General features: G+C 42.3%; 1 protein-coding gene and 1 long non-coding RNA gene across 26 annotated transcripts in view; one reads left to right on the plus strand and one right to left on the minus strand.

Annotated features, from left to right (window-relative positions):
- Positions 1 to 15,549, plus strand: part of TENM2 (teneurin transmembrane protein 2) — a 795,537-nt gene that overhangs the window by 611,790 nt on the left and 168,198 nt on the right. The gene's annotated exons all lie outside the window — the stretch shown is intronic.
- On the minus strand, positions 12,863 to 15,372 carry LOC310697086. Its single transcript, XR_014520926.1, has 2 exons — positions 15,255 to 15,372; positions 12,863 to 13,025 (listed from the first exon to the last, which is right to left on the minus strand). It is a non-coding gene; the product is annotated as an uncharacterized lncRNA (long non-coding RNA).

Raw genomic sequence — 15,549 nt, forward strand, 5'->3', positions numbered from 1 at the left:
TGAAATTCCACCTTCTACATAGCTATGGATTCTGTAAGTGCCCTGTCTTTTTCTCTCTCTGGCTGCCATAATTATTGTGGCTTTGGTCCCTGTTCTCTGCTGAATCCAACAGCTTATTAAAGGCCTGTCCAAGACAGTGTGTTGTCTGAGGCAGTGGATAAGATGATACCCCACTGTTCCATGTACAGAAGCAAACAACTCTGGCAGTTTTATTTCAAAACTAGCAACAGGATAATGTCATCTGCTATAGCTGAAGGCAGCATGCTAGTTTGGAGGGTACAGGACAGACTACATGACACACACAACTCTTGTTTGTGGTTCGAGGACCCGATCCCCGCGTAGTGGAATGAAAACACAAGGACACGTGATATAAGGTTAATGGGCAAGAAAAGGCCACAACTTTATTGATAACAGCAAGTGAAAAGGTATTGGCTTAGGCATTGGATTATGTCAGCTGACTCCACCCCCTCAGAGAGGGGTGAGTCTAAAACAGGGGGGTTTATTCACCAGTAGGTGGAGCCTGTTGATGCTAATCCAACTATAAGCTCTCCCCTGATGTCACCGAGGGTCGTGCCATGGCCTCCCGCCAAGCAGGCATCGAACAGAATACACGACCACCGGATTCCTTTAACGGAATACCCAAAATTGAAGGCGCAGGCGATGGCCACACCTAGCCCTTCAACACACCACAACACATTATTCCAATGCCTAACTGCCACCCAAGCCCAAAAGGCTCGCCGCCAATACCCTCACAGCTGTAACCAATCCCTGCTGCTGCTGCTGATGCTATTTAACCAAATGTCATTCCCTTGGTCTGAAAGATGAACCCCACCATTCCGGTACAAGGCCTGGTCGCCAATCCAGATATGGTCGTGAGAAATGACTCGGCCATTCATAAAGCGCACCCAACGGGCTATTGCACGATTTAAGAGTTTCCTGGATTTTTCAGTGGCCATACAGTTCTGCGCACCACGCCAAACAATTCTCTTCAGGAAGGAGGACCAGAACATTGTTGTTCTGGGACACAAAGCAGCAATCTCATCCAAATCTCTTTTTATGTTCCACGACAAGTCCGCACTTCTGTTAACAAGGTCATTTTCCCCTAATTGAAGGATAAGGATGTCGGGAGGGCCAAACATGGCGACTTTCTCCCTCAGCAGTGGCACAAGCTCTTCCCAACACATGCCTCATCTTGAAAACCAGGAAACTCGCACTCCAGGTGGCAACCCAAGATTAGAGGTGAGGCCGCAGCTAGCCGACATGGGCCCAATGGACTATACTGTTGCCGCAAATCCAAACACTTTTTCTGAGAACGGCTGAGAATAAAGGAAAGAGAAAGACGGGTAAGTAGAGGTAATGCAGCGGAGCACATACTAGCGAATGTAACCTTTATAAGCATCGGATTTCCACTGGCCCATTTCTTTAATCCTATCCGCTGGCAGACCCAAGCTGTTGTGGTGGCGCCAATCCTGAATGAGTGTGCAGCATAATCCTGGGAAGATAAACCACAGGCATCAATAGCTTTGTGGAGTACCCTTGTGAATTGGTGTCTCAACAAAGGTGACCCATCCTCGTGAACCAGGAGCGGGCCAGGACCGGGCAGTCTGAGGTAAAGGTACCATCTAGTGTCCTTGACTGGGCATGGGCCCCGCTGCGCTGAAGCTGTAAGTTTTACGAGGGAACCCCTACCTGCCTGATCCGTTTTGGATTGACGTATCCGCACCGTCGTGCCAGCTTCGGACAACTGCACGTCCTCCGTGAGGAGGCCGTGCATTGACCCAGTTGCGTTAACCTCGGCTACTACTTCACCGACCCTCAAGGCGCCAAAAAAGGCGATCACATATGCAGCGGAAAAAAGGCGGGCCTCAAACTTGGTCCAGCAGATCGACCTAAGCTTTGTGCATATCTGAGAGAGCAGCCCGTAAGAAATTGGCTTAGCATATGCTGCGGAAAAGAGGCGGGCCTCAAACTTGGTCCAACAGATCGACTTAAGCTTTATGCGTATTTGAGAGAGCAGCCTGTAAGAAATTGGCTTATGGCCCTCGGTTCTAGGGGGTTGCAGCTTACCCCAACCTTCAATAGCTCTGCGGATCAGGAAGTCACTGCACGGGTCGGAGGAAAACATGGCTTTACAAAAGAAGTTGATGGCGGCTACGTGTATCTTTAAAGTTTTGGGGGCCCGGCCTAAAGGAGGCTATAACGTATGCCGCAGAGAACACCCGGGCCTCAAACATGGACCAGCAAATTGACCTAAGTTTCATACAGATTTGGGACAGCAGCACAGCACGAATTGGTGGAAAAACATGGGTCTACTAAAGAATGTGGTAGCAGCTATGTGTATCCTCAAAGTTTTCGAGGCTCAACCTAGGCCATGAAGGTGTGTTAAGTATTGCAGAACGTTTTCTGTGGAGGGTGTAACATTAGTGGAAAGGGAGGATACTTTGGACCTGAACCCCATGAAATCACACCAGACCTCCTTATATGATCTAAGCGTAGAGGGTGCGACAGATGCTAATACTCCCTTAATCACTTCACGTCTCCAAGGTTCCACAGGTGCTCCGGAACGGGTTCTGGCAGTGGCTGAGCCCTGGGAGCTAATGCTCGGAAGCGAGGCACCAGAGGACGAATGATCGGAGTAGGCGCGACACCCTCTCGGAACGCGATGACTGCTTAGCCAGTATGTTGACCACCGCCTGGTTATCAGTTCTGAAGTACACCCGGCGATTCTGGAACTCCTCAGTCCAAATGTGAACAGCCACAACTAAGGGGAAAAAACTCCAGAAAAGTGAGATCCTGCGTGATAGCCTCGCCTTGCTACTCTGCTGGCCATTGTTGAGCACACCAGCATCCCCTAAAGAATAAACTGAAGCCCAAGGACCCAGCGGCATCAGAGTGAACCTGGAAATCTGAGGACAGGTTGAGGATTTCCTGCCATAAGGAGACTCCATTGTAGCGTTCCAGAAACGTGATCCAGATCTCAAGGTCTGGCTTAACCGATTTTGGGAGTCTTACCTTGTGGTGTCGTTTGTTTGTTTGTTATTTTATTTTATTTTTTAAGGTTAGGTATGCACACAGGCCCCAACACTCATTTTGTATCATGACTTTTAAACTTCTGATTTGTTTCTGAGTCACTTGGTGATCTCTGTGCTGAATCTGAAGGGGGATGTCACACAGACTAACTGAATGTGGATGTTCATTATGCACTGTATCATAGTATAGTACAGTGCTTATAAAAATATCTGCTTGAGTATACGTTTTCATCATGTGTAAAACTCATAAGGAATAAACAAATAGTTCTGTATTGTGATCAAGTAACTCCTAGAACAAAATTGTAAGTTTTAGCTTCAGAAAAGCAGTTGCTTCTAGCCAACATCCTGTTGCCAATGTAGCTAAAATTTTAGCACTTTTGATTGTTAGTTGATAACAAGATTGTTAGTATGACAAGAGATTGGTGGGATGCTCTCCTACAGATTTCCAAAACTGTTGTACTACAGACACAGCCAGGACATTCCAGACACAGCCAGGACATTCCAGAACAATTCTATCTGATACTGTAAATGTCAGGTTTCAGTTTCACTCTAGCTAGAAAAAACTGCTACATATGCAACATGTTCTAGAAGATTGCCAAAGGTGAGCTCTTGGCCAAAGCGTTATCCACTTCAGTGAAGTGTTATTTCTCACAAAACTAGCAATTTGTTTACTAACTATACATGTTCCCTAATATGGTTAAAGCATTGAAATTATGCGATTCCGACTTTTGGGCTTAAAGGCTTACTAGATTCTAGGACTAAGGACTAAATCATTATTGTACTTCTTTGCAATTTTGCCCACAGCTGCCCTGCTCATTGGGAGAACAGGAAATGGATCTGGAACACTTCAAAGCAGTACCATTGCTCCCATGTGTCTTCCTGTTTGGGCTGTCATTTTGTTAAAGCTGTGATCTTGCTCTTGTAGTTGAGAGGGGAGCGACGAAAAGTGAGGCCGGAAGGCTGGTGCCGCAGCAATTTAGGCTGCTAAACACGCCCCCTCACAGGCACCTGGTTGGGTGCCTGCCCGTGGGCGTGGGCGCCAGCCAGGTGAGTGGGAGGCAGGGGGCTAATGCCCCCTGCTTGAGGTGGAGTCCGGCTCCCGACCACAACCACTCCCCTCTCTTGCAGGAGGAGAGTCTCTTTCCACAGAAGGGTGCAGTCAAGGAATTGCCATCAACCCCCACCCCCACCCCGAAGCTTCTGCCAGTTGAGGCAGTGACCTAGTTCTGCCTAATGGGGAATCTGAAGCCTGGGCAGCAAATGTGGCCTACCATGCCTCTCTATTTGGTCCTCGGGATTTTCTCAAGACTGTACAATTCACTTGCCCTGCTCCTCCTTCTTGTTGAGTAGTTTTATCTGGGTAGAATGTTTTCTTGTACTATGATAATTCATCTTTGCTAAGATCTCTGGTTTCCAGTAGGCCTTTTCTAAGAAACTTACAGGAAGTAGAAACTTCTTGACTTACTATTCTCCCCCCCCCCAGCAGAATATGGTGAGATAGGTTTCCATTTGCCTGCTGGGTACACATACTCTATTTACTTGATATTTATTTGCTTTGCTCAAGTTGATTTGGATTAGAAGAGACTTTCTGAAAGGTCAGTTGGCCCGTTGCTAATATAGGTACTGCACTTGAGCACTAATGTGTTCTGTTGTAGGAAGTAGTTAGGCGCTGGCGTGGACATAAGCTAAAACATTATGCTTTAAATATAACTTGAAGTGGAAACATATTGTTTATAACCTTGAAGGAAACTACAGCAAAGCGGGTTTTTGAAATGTTTGGTCTTTATGTTTACTACAAGAGGAGAAGAAAAAAGATGCTCCTCACAAATGTTATATGTCAAGTAAACTATTTGGTCTTGAGTATGTGCACTTCAAGATATTTCTATGGAAACTAAAAGCCTCCAGTATCTTTTATGAAATGCTACATTTCTTAATGTTCTGACTTTCTCTATATCAGTTGTGTTCTTCTGTTTCCCCTAATTCAAAGTTTATTATTTTTTGTTTATTCATTTTATTATTTTAGCTAACCTCACTCAAAAACATGCTACAATTTTTTTAAAAATAAGAACTTTTACACTCAGTTTTGGAATAAATTGCAGGCCACACAGTCCAGCCAAAATTAGTCACAATGAGTCCCACAGAAATCAATCAGACTTAACATAGGTAAAGGGACCCCTGACAGTTAAGTCCAGTCGCGAACGACTCTGGGAGTGTGGCGCCCATCTCACTCTACAGGCTGAGGGAGCCGGCGTTTGTCCGCTCCACAGACAGTTTTTCTGGATCATGTGGCCAGCATGACTAAGCCGCTTCTGGTGCAACGGAACACTGACACCAGAGCAGCGCACAGAAACGCCATTTACCTTCCCGCCAGAGTGGTACCTACTTGCACTTTTTTGGGTGTGCTTTCGAACTGCTAGGTTGGCAGGAGCTGGGACCGAGCAACGGAAGCTCACCCCGTTGTGGGGGTTCGAAATCACCAACCTTTTGATCAGCAAGCCCAAGGCTTAGTGGTTTAGACCACAGTGTCACCTGCGTCCCTTAGACATAACATACTATAGTTGTGGCTAAAGCCTATTCTATCATTTTCAATCTAATTCCCCCCAAATTGTTCATATACATATTTGTATACATTTATAAAGTATAACTCTCTCCTCTCTCACAACTTACTTCCAGTTGCGCACCCCTAAGAAAATGGAAACACATCTAGACAGAATTTTAGTTTAAAGGTTAATGGGCAAAATTTAGGCCACAACTTTATTGATTACAGCAATGTGAGTGGTATTGGCTTAGGCATTGGTAATAACTATATCTGACTCCTACCTGCCTTGCAGGAAGTCTGGAAGGGTAAGCCACCAAAAGAGGGAGCTCCGTCAATGGCGACCAACTGAAGCTCACCCTGGGGTTCCTGCTGGGTCCTGGCATGGCCCTAGCCTCCCAAGTAGACTTCGGACGAAATCCAAACCCACAGATTCCTTTACCTGAATACCCTTGTACCTGGAGGGGCCGGTGATGGCCACACCTCCCCCCCCAACTCACTAAGCCAATGCCTAACCACCAAACCTTACAAAGTTGTGATAATTGCTAAGAGGTAGGCGTAAACCAAAAGGCCCATGTCAATCTGCCAAATGGGAAAAATTCCTACCTGGCCCCTATTCCAAAAAAGGTAACCAACCAAAGTCAAGAGCAAGGCCAAAGCAAACCTAAAACACTAGGGCGCGTGGGTGAGTGTTCAGCGCCGTGAAGCAAGGTAAACTCCCCAGCGACACACCGCTACCTTTTAAAGGCCCCACTCGATCGCACCACCACTCCTGATTGGCCAATAAGCCAACGCGCGATCATGGGGCCATCGCATGGCTCAGGTTCATCCCCTACCCCTCCCATGGATGGGGGGGGTGACGCCTATGGCCCATGCGCAACATGGACACTCAGTTAGGAGGATCCAATTTATAGATAGTCACTAAAGAAAGGCAACGGTGGATATAAGGTTTTATCCTTGTTCCCTGATGTTCCAACAAATGTCATTCTGCAGTTGAGTCTCTTGGCCTAGAACTGACTTTTGAAGCAGCTAAATGTTAGTCCCACATCGACCAGGACTTCCTTACTGTGTTGCTGCTGTTGATGTGTCTCTCAGAGCCCTTAATATTGTAGTACAATAGCATATAATAGCAGTGGGTAATTCCCTGAAAATGTCAACCTACAGACTCTTTACACATGAATAAAACAATCAGAAGTGTGACATGCAAGATGATTCAGATGTTCTCTATTCCCTCCCCCATAAAGTTCTCCAAGAAAAAAAGGAATAAGTTAATTGTGCTTTATTGTATTGATCGTTTGCTTTCTCATCTGGTGAACTAACAAGAAATGTTTTTTTATTTCATAAATTACAACAAACAGCACAAACATAGTAAATAAAGACCCTATTGGAAATGTGATTATGTTGAAATAAAGGGCAAACACAGAAACAGTCACTGAAGTACTGGTACCAGTTGACAATTTTGTTAATGTTGCGTTTGAGACTGGGAAATTGAAAAGAAAATTTGCTAACCAGGTGATAACAAATTATATGATGTTCATTAGTATGAAATCCTCTTTTAAAAATGGGACTTCTGTGATATGATATGATATGATATGATATGATATGATATGATATGATATGATAAGAAAAGCAATGACAAAGCTAGACAGAATCTAAAAAAGCAGAGACATCACCTTGCCAACAAAGGTCCGTATAGTTAAAGCTATGGTTTTCCCAGTAGTGATGTATGGAAGTGAGAGCTGGACCATAAAGAAGGCTGATCGCTGAAGAATTGATGCTTTTGAATTATGGTGCTGGAGGAGACTCTTGGGAGTCTCATGGACTGCAAGAAGATCAAACCTATCCATTCTTAAGGAAATAAGCCCTGAGTGCTCACTGGAAGGACAGGTCGTGAAGCTGAGGCTCTAATACTTTGGCCACCTCATGAGAAGAGAAGACTCCCTGGGAAAGATGGAGAAGGGGACGACAGAGGACGAGATGGTTGGGTAGTGTTCTTGAAGCTGCCAGCATGAGTTTGACCAAACTGCGGGAGGCAGTGGAAGACAGGAGTGCCTGGCGTGCTCAGGTCCATGGGGTTACGAAGAGTCAGACACGACTAAACAACAAAATGACATGATAAATGCAGTGATAAACATTGGGTTGAAAAGAAATAAATATCAGGGTGTTGCCATAGCTCTGTGTAAATTCCTGTGGGCATTACAACTTCCCATGTGGACTTGGTGCTGACCACATGTACAAATGGAGGCATTTATTCGCTAAAACAAAATATTATGTCAAGAAGTTTACAAATGCTACATTGGTCACTATTCAACTGCCCTAGTGCACATTTGGGACTATGCAGGGGTGGGTTGAGTAAACATCAAATATAATTAGAAGATGAAAATGATCCATTTTACCATGCAGAACCTGTACCTCTCCAGATTTGTTGATCTACAACTCAGACCGCTCCTGATGATTGACCATGCTGGCTGGGGTTGATAGAAGTTTAAGTCCTGCGACATCTGGAGGGCCAAGAGATACCACTGATATAAAGGCATAATTGTAATGTGAGTGCACAAAAGAGGAAGAAAACAGAAAAAGGATCTTAAAAGAGTTATAAAACCGCAACCTTTAAGAATGTTCAAGGCAACAATTATGTACTGTTGCACTCAGTTTCTTTGTATAGTAACCATTATTACATGATTAAAGGAATCAGGACAAAGCCATTTCCAACAGTGTTCAGAATGCTATAAAGGCAGACGGCCCTTTGTGGACCTGCCTGTTGTAAATATTCAGAGGCTTGAAGATTATTCTTACTCTAACATGAGTATATAGTAGCTTCAATTTTTGAGCCTAATCTTATCTTGTTAACTCTTGATTTTAAAATATGGTATACGTAATCCATTTCTTTACAAACCTAAATGGTATTTAAAAGTCACTAGAGTTCTCTGGTGTGGATCAGATATTTAGGTTTAGAATATTTGGGTTCTTGATAGTTTTAAATCTCAGGAATTTATCGGAAAAATCCTAAAATAAATATTGGCAAAGCAGCATTTTAAAAGCTAATTCTTTAATACTAACCAGACAGCTTGGATGAGGAATAAGCTTCAATAAATGGGAAACAGGCTGCAAGGGCCTTCACTATGAAGAGTAGTGAGGATGTGGAAATAGAAATGGGTTTTTCATTACCTGAGGGATTATGCTCAGACAAGAAATGCCGAATATGCTGAGGACCACAGCTGCACTTTGTCTGCTGTTGTATTAACAGATAATAGTGAAACAATGAAGCTGTGCAAGAAACAGCTATTAGTTCTCAGAAATACAGAAACAGTTACTTTCCTTTCCTTTAGCTTGAATTGCCCTGTTTACACCATGGTGTATGTCCAGTGTCTAACATTTTATAAACAACAGATTTGTAAATTAATGTGCATTCTGCTTGTGTGCACTTAAAAGGCTCACAGAAAGCAGGTGATGGTTTCACACATTTCTGTTTTTTCTCACTCCTTTGTTACAATTGCTTCTGGGGCTTTAGTCACCACTGAAGTTAAGCTGACTCCCAGGTTTACTCTTACTCCATTTATTGAAAACATGAAGAGCTGTCTTCACAACATCATAATTGCTAACACTCATAGTCTAATAATAATAATAATAATAATAATAATAATAATAATTTATTATTTGTACCCCACCCATCTGGCTGGGTTTCCCCAGCCACTCTGGGTGGCTTCCAACAAAGATGAAAAATACACTAAATATATGATCCCCATCTTCTTTCTAATACGGGCCTGTTGAGTTCAAAAACTGAGGCGAAATCTTGACTGTGGGGTGCTGTTGTTTTTTGGCCATGTACTATTTAATCTCCTTTCTATTCATTGTACGCCACTGCATATTTGTTCTGCCTTTGTCTTCATATATACATGGTTTGCTATTTTCTTCGTTCTGTGCAAGATTGCAAGATTGAATTCCACTTGACCTTTTACACTTACATTTGAAAATTTCTGATTAGAGACATTCTTAGTAATGGACTACTTTTCCTTACCTTATAGGCTTTCTGGGTTTTCTCCTGGTTTAGTTGCCATACTATCATATCTACACGTGATGTTAGCTTTGTTGCTTCCAATCATGTCTTTTTTTGTAAACTAGGTATGCAGTGATGTTTAAACCACCACCCTCTGGAAATAATTTTCCTTCCTCTGCTGCTGTTAGAATAGAGTTCTTCACTGTATTTAAACTTAGCCTCAGTACCCTACCCCCCCCCCCACCAACCTGGTTAACTCCTAACCAGTTGGCACTGTGGGCTGCACCTGCCAAGTTTTCTATTTGGTCCTCATGCTCTAGAGACACTCAATCTTCAAACCAGACCCCTTCAAAGTCTTCATCTGGGCACAGCAACTTCTGCTATTTCAGGCACTGCAAAGTGGTGCTGACCCTTGGCTGCTAAGTTCCCTAAATGTCTCACTCTTGTGATAATTTCATTCCTTCACAGACTTTCCACTACAACCTGTGATTCCAATTCTTGGCTCCTTTCAGGCTTCCCTAGCCCCTGCAAGCCACAGTCTCCTTTTCCTGGCCTTTTGCTCCCACTTCCAGATTCTGCTGCTGCTTCACATGATGACCTGACCGCAAGGACAGTCTCCAAAGGCTGAATGACTTGACCAGCCTTTTATGCTCAATCAAATTCTCCTTCCAGCTAATATTTTAAATTTTGAGTGGAACTCTCCCCTTGCATCAGGCCACAAATCTGGTCTAATGGGGTGAGGCAGAATGTCCAATGATCTGTCTGGTTATAAACTCACCAGGTTTCTGTTGGTATTTTAGTGTTGTTGTTGTTTTTTGTAATTTGGCTAAAGAACTGGGTGCCTAGATCCAGGTTTGAGGCAAGTACTCTTTGGTGAGATTTAAGATCACAAAACGTGGCAAAGTAGAGTGTGGAAGTAGAGGCTGTTAGACCTTTAAAATATCTCCTCCTTAGTTCCAGAGTTTCCCATTTCCCCTTAGTGTAGAAAGACACCGCATGTTTGAAGAGTTTGTAAGGAAAACCATTTTTAACTTACCAAAGATAAGATTAATGTGCTTTTCCATACAGTAGCAAGAAAAGACAGGCAGTACAACTTAGTTTCAAAATTAATAAGTGTTTCTAAATTATTTGTATAGAAATACAAATAAAGCCACACAGTCTATGCTTGGAGCAACCAGTCCAGACATCCTTACTGGTTGGTTGCATGATGGAAAAGAGAGAGAGAACAAAGGCTTTGATATAACCCTTCCTCCCAAGCTTAGGGCGTGTCACCTAGCTAAACCTTGCAAGATAGCTTAGTCTATGGTCTCAACCCCTCCATGCATTAGACTTAAGCATATTTTGTTATATTAGGATGAATTGTCCCACAATTTCAGTCTGCTATATATAGGACCTTTCTCTCAAAGCAGTTCTTGTTTTGACAGAACATTAACTCACAGTTCAACTGCTCCAATCACCTGCAGTACTATTGAATATACATTATATTTCTTACAGCTCCTAGCAGCAAGTGAATATAATGTATACAGAATTAATTCCTATATTACTTTAAAAACAAAATTTTACCTCATAAAATCTATTTAAAGAAGAATAATCTCTCTACAGCCCTGCACCTATTTAAAAAACATCATGTGATTTTTGAGCAATGTAATGAACATCATGTATAGTAAGTCTCAATTAACTAGTGGCTGAGAGGGCCATACCTACCCTGATACAAATCTCCCCCTGAGTGTTGATGGAATATATTCAAATGAAATGTGCATTACTGTCAGGACAGGTGCTGGAAGCATTACTGTCAGGACAGGTGCTGGAAGCAAGTCAGTAATAACTCACACGTCAGTGAAGTTAATTCTTTATTCAAAGAAACAAACAGCTCCAGAGAGCAGGCCTAGTGAGCACAGCAACTCTTCCCAGTAGATCTTGCCCCAATGAAGCATCTGCAAGGACTGAAGATCCCCACCGTCCTACAGCTGCCTAAGACTTCTCCACTCCCAGATCCTTACCAAGCAACCTGAGACTCTGTTGATGAGTCAGTCTCTGCTCTGCCCTCTTCATACCTTTTCTGATCCTGGGAGACCAGGGGGAAAGGAGCTGGTTTCAGCAGGAGGGGGAGACCCACTGACTTCTTCAGCAGCCTGACTGATCTCTGCCTCTTCCCCGCCCCGCCCCCCGCTTATACCTCTGATTCTGGACTGCTCTCTGCCACAGACTCTTCTTGCTCACCAAAACCCTGTTACGTCTTCAGCTTCCGACACCACCCCTTCTCAGTCTGCTCCCTCTTCTCCCTCTGACCATGCATTGTCGTCCCACCACCAATCCCCTGACTCTTGAACCGTCTTCCCCTGGGGTTCTCTTGGGGGTTCCCTAGCTGGTGCGTCACTCCACTCCTCTGCATCCAGCCAGACAGCTAGGCTTAAGTCCTTGGCCCTGCCCCATCCCTACTCACACTTGTTTGGGCAAAGACCAGCATTCTGAGTGACCTTTGGCTGGTCACTGCTTCTCAATGGATTGCCCTCACAGGATTGTTGTCGGGATTAAATGAGGAGGGGGAGACCCATGTATGCTACCTTTAGCTCCTTGGAGAAAAAGATGGGCTATAAATGCAGTAAATAAAATAAAATAAAGTAAATAAAGCAGTCTCAGTCAGTTTCAATAAGGGCAGGAGAGGAGATTGCACCGGCTTAGGAACTTTTTCTCCAAAATGTTACAATACTAAAACAGATTAAAATGGACACCAGCATTTCTAAGCACCTGGATACGCTTGCCTAAACAAGAATATTTTTAGCTTGTACAGAAAATAATACAGTGAAGGCACCTGCTTGATATCTATAGGCAGGGAGTTCCAAAGTATACGTGGTGCCACACTAAAAGATTAAGTTCTTACCAATGTGGAATGGGTATTATGTGGCACTTCCACTAATCGTGCCAGTTCCACTAATTGAAGCAGTCAAGTGGGGCAGGACGTTTGTGGGATCGTCTTACTGCAGTGTTATGCCACTATCTCTACAATAGCTTCCCTGCCTGTTGGTGGTACAGAAATAAGAACGGGACCTATTTCCTTCTTTGATGGGACTGTTCCACAGTAGCTTCTTTTCCAAACAAAATCTTCACTGAAATTAAAGACAACTGACAAGGATGACAAGTGCAGACCTTCTTAGCCCTATGGCTGGCTGAATGTTGGTTACTAATTATTAAAAAAACTTGTAGGGCGTTTCTCTCAAGGCCTGGTATGATAAAGTCTGGCAGTACTGGAAAATATGTCACAAAAGGTATGCTTCCTTAAGGGCAGCTTAAGAAAGACACTTTTAATATTGCATGGCAAGTATTTATTGATCATGTTGCAAATGAAAACACCTTTCATAGAGTCCCAGCATCATAACCTGGTTTGTGGAATTATTAGCTTGAAATGTATCTTCTTATCTGGATTTATTGTGTTGAGATTTTGAAACTGGTCCTTACAGTGACCCTGTAAAATAACAAAGTTATTTTAGTAAGTGAAATGCAGTTTTTATTTTTTTCTTCTTCAGGTGGTCCTTTTTATTGTGTTTCTCTTGAGTTGTTACATATAAAATAAAATTTGGTTTAAAAAAATCACACATGCAGCAGAGATTACAAATTACTTCTGTGATTTAGTTTGACTTGTGCAGTATTAGGAAAGTCCCATGATTTTCTGTAACCCTCTGTTGCATGTCTGACCCACAGAACAAAATTTGCTGCTCATCTGGAGTGTGCCTCTGGAAAATGTTTCATTTTGCTTTCTATTATTATTTAAAACATTATCCTCCCGCCTCCCTCATTAATTCCACTTAATAGTATAAATATGGTTTATTAAGAATACAAGCAGATCTTGGCCACAGTCACTTTGGCATGTTTGTCTAGGACTAAAAGTGGTTATGGTTGCGTTTACAGTATTATAAGCCCCCAAGAGTTTTAATTCTGTTTGCAAGGAGTTCTCTCAGCTTGACTGTGAGTTTTTACTGTTATTCTTTACATTAGGCAGCACAGGATTCAGGAGTTCTCATTTCCTACTTCCTACTAATCCCTAGATGTTGTTTTACTCTCCTTGTTGTGGCAAGAAAGGTTACATGCCATTCCCAGTGTGTGATGAGATTTATATGAATAGCTCTAGAGAAACTGTAGAAGGAATCTTTTGCCCTGCTGTGATCAACATGGGTAAGGGTGGTCAAAATCACTTGAAAATACCTATGTCGACAAGAGGGTGGATCCTGGAAATAATCTACCCAAAAGCACAAATAGTCAAGTTCTTCAGGGCAAGCCTCATATTAATATATTGCTTTGCAGACCACTTATGCACTGAAAGCAATAAGCTTTTGATTGAATTTGCAGTGACCTGAAAGGCTACTTAACCCATACTAGCATAATGACATGTAAATATGTGTGTGTGTGTGTTTAAGCATCTTTTGCTGATTGATATTGAACTGAAAAAAGAAATTGAGCTGTACATGCCATATGATGCCGTTAAACAAATTATTGAATTTGCAGTTAATTGACTGAAGAGTACAGTTAATTAATACTGGGATTTATTTTCTTGCTTTTTCTATTTTAGCTGTGTTTTGCAGTGAAATTTGAATGGCTGCTCTTAGTTTAATAATAATAATGTTGTGTTAAAAGTAACACATTATTGAACTTGGATGAAATCAGTTCAATGGAAAATACTTTATTGATTACTTCTAATATAAAGAATGGGATTTACAATTAACCAATAAGAGATTCTTACTGCCTCCTCTGGTCTTTTCCGAGCTAAATAGTCACAGGGGTGTTAAACCATGTGTTAACCCCAAGTCGCTGTGAAATCCTCACAATTCAGCAGTTCGAGTGTTTTACAATTTACTTATTTTTTATAAAAAATGTTTATAGGTTTTACACAATTTTATACATTTTATCTTTAACCATTTCAAAATATTAAAATAAAAGGTTATTTCAAACCTTCGGACCTCCTTCCTTCCCTCCATGGGTTCCATATTCAAAGAAAAATATTATTTACCATTATGTATCTGTTATATATCCAAAGTTACCAAAGTTACCATATACTTATTTTACACATAAAGCCAAAACTTTATAAATGAACAGCATGAAAAAGCTGCCCACTAAAGTTTTATGTAGGCCTCTGAAAATTCTTAATATACTTCATTCTGTGGAAATGTCAAAAAATAATTGTTGGTGATCATAATAATTCTCATTTTGGCCAGCAAAGAAACTGGCATAAAATATTTTTTTAAGTGTAAATGCCGATTGCAACATTTGAAGTTTGCTTCCTTTGGGCTTGTTTTCTCTTTTTTGATCTGTTTATGGAGATTAGAAAACATGGAAGAACAGGCTGCTCTTAGCGTGGGATATATTTTTAAACTGATCAGTTAACTCTTAAATGAAAAGCTAGTTGGAGCCAGGGCTGTCCCTAGAGAAGGAGGCAGATATTGACAACTGCCCCAGGCTATGCACTTTGGGAGTCCTTGAATCTGGCATTAGTGACTACAGGTGGCAGTCTTCCTGCCTGGTCAGACCTGCAATCTTCTGCCCACTCACAAGACTTTCCCCCTTCTCCTTTCCTAGACCAAGAAAAAGGAAGGAAGTGGAGGTGGAAGACTCTGTTGGTACAAAATTGGAGGGGAGAAGTAGTCCATTGCTGTTAAAAGTTGCAGCAAAACATTCCATCTTGGCTGTATTCCTCACTCACCAGATTCCTTCAGATTCTGTGCCTGATTCACCAGATTTCTCCACGCTTTACCACCTCTTAAACCATTAGGTTGTGTTCAGCCTTTGCCTCTGTCCCTGTGTTGTTATTTAACTCAAAACGCTGCAGACCTATTTTACAATCAAATGTTGCAAATATAGAGAAAACAATTGCTTTGATGTCATAATGCAAAAGTGAGCGGGTGGAGAGACAATTATATTCTCTTAACATTATCCTTTTAAAGTCTTAGTAGCACAGAGAACCTCTGCCAGGGAGATTTTGATACCACACTTTATTT

Source organism: Podarcis liolepis, assembly GCF_965112155.1.
Source record: "Podarcis liolepis genome assembly, chromosome: 2".
Taxonomy (NCBI): Eukaryota; Metazoa; Chordata; class Lepidosauria; order Squamata; family Lacertidae; genus Podarcis; species Podarcis liolepis.